We start from the raw sequence: 2500 nt of genomic DNA, 5'->3' as shown, positions 1-2500 counted from the left end.
TTCGAGTGTTCGGACGCGTCCCTCCATCGACATAACGTAGCCTATTATTTCTTCTTCTCCGTTCTCCATTGCGAAGAAAGGAGAGACTGGACAATAAGAAGAAAATGGCGGAGTGCGCTGAGCTCTGCAAGGGATTGTCTCCGCAAGAATTTGAAAAAGTCTTGGCGGAGGAGTATTTGCTGTTGAAAGAATTCGTGAAACGGAAGCCATTCGGAGGAATTTATTTCGGTTTGATGAAATCGGACGCGGCTTTCATGTCGTTTATATTAATTGTTCAACGTACATGAGTGATGATTGTAAAGATAATCAATGAAAATCTTGAGAAAAAATAATGATATTAATTAAATAATGATTTAGATAGGATGGAGATATCAATAAAGCTTCCGTTATCAATATTGAGGTGGAGGAAGATGAGAATGAGGATTATAGTGACGAGGATGATGACCAGATGACAATGATAATCATAATAGTTACGATAATAATGTCACAAACATTACTACTACTAACGTTGCTGCTACTACTGCTACTACTACTACTACCACCATTACTACTATTTCTACTGCAACATCATTTACTACTACTACTACTACTACTACTACTAAAGATGATGATGATGATAATGATGATGATATGACGATGATGGGGATGAATGATGATAATGATAGCAATTATGATGATAATGATAATAATAATAATAATAATAATAATAATAATAATTATAATAATAGCAATAATAATAATAATAATAATAATATAATTGCAACAATAACAATAATAAAACATGAAAAAAATATATATATGTATATACATATATATATATATATATATATATATATATATATATATATATATATATATATATATATATATATATATATATATATATATACTGATAACCGCTTATTATAATATCAACATATAATCATGATTTCCTGTTGTCCAGTCATTACCAAGTCGCTGCTATAAATACATCAAATTTGAATAAAAAAAATCCTTATATACGATGATTATCAATTTCAGTAACAGGAGGGAAGAACAAAGAAAGAACAAAAACAAAAACAAAGAAAATGTTGAAGGAATGAGGGAAATATAAACAACGAAGGAAAACATTCACAGTTGAATTACTCATCACGTATTTATCCATTCTCATTCTTTTTCTTCTTCTATTCCCACTTGGAGTTTCAAAGATGGCGTCATCCATCCGGAGTGTTCCCAGCTTGGGGATCTCGCGGGAACTTAGAGAAATTGCCCGAAAATACTTGGGTTATGAACGTTCGCGAATGACACAAGTTTTCGGGTAAAGCGGGAAGGAGTCAGCTGATCGTTGGGCGCCGGGCAGGTTACCTTTTATTTTTTTATTTTTTTTTCTTTTCCTATTTTTTGGTCGTATTCTTTTGTTGTTGTTGTTATCGTTATTTTTGAAATGTTAGCTTCTTCCTCCTTTCATTTTCAGAAAAGGAAAAATATAAACATATACATATTAAAGAAAGAAATAAAGAAAAAAATAAAAATACAAACACATGTGCACATTTTCTCAGCTTTTCCCTGTCTATTTCTCTCAGTTTTTGTTTTAAAAAAAGTTCTAAGATGCAAAAAATACTTCATTGCTGAATTATACACGAAAATAAATAAATAGATAAATAAATTTCATTGGTGTGTGATTCATTTTCCTTTAACAAAGAATTTCCTATAATGTGTCATTTTTGAACATGTTAACCTCGGCAACAGTTACAGGATCCAAGCTTTACTTCTAATTCGTAGTTTAGCACAAAGCAACTAAGTTTGAAAGTAATTATGATCAGCACAACGTACATATATAAATACATATATGTGTAAATATATATATACATACATACATACATACATCCTTTATGTATTATAGTAGTCACGTTATCCCCTTTTACCCTTTTTGTAATTCAAATATTTTCAGATACTAACCGTTGAACATCTTCCGTTTGAAATCATATGAATAATACATTGTAAATACGTAAATGATACATGGTAAATATATGAATGACGCATTCTAAATACGTAAAAAAATACAATGTAAATACACAAATAATATATTGTAGATACATGAATATTACATTGAAAATACATAAATAAAGCAGTGTATATACATGATACACTGTACAAACATAAACAATAAATCACAAATACATTAATAATACATTGCAAATATGTAAATAATATATTGTAAGTGAATAAATACTACATTGTATATGCATAGATAATACACTGGCAATACATGAATAATTTATTCTAAATACATAAACAAAACATATAAAAACCTGAATACATAAATCAAGTTTTGCCAAGCTGGATTTATTTTCATTGTTGTCGTTATTGTTGTTGTCATTGTTATTATTGTTATTATTATTATTATTATTATTATTATTATTATTATTATTATTATTATTATTATTATTATTATTATTATTATTATTATTATTATTATTATTATTATTATGATTATGATTATTATTATTATTATTATTAT

This window comes from Penaeus vannamei, chromosome 23 (assembly GCF_042767895.1).
Source record: "Penaeus vannamei isolate JL-2024 chromosome 23, ASM4276789v1, whole genome shotgun sequence".
In the NCBI taxonomy this organism is placed as follows: Eukaryota; Metazoa; Arthropoda; class Malacostraca; order Decapoda; family Penaeidae; genus Penaeus; species Penaeus vannamei.
The sequence above is the reverse complement of the archived record's forward strand: the minus strand, read 5'-3'. Positions refer to the sequence as shown.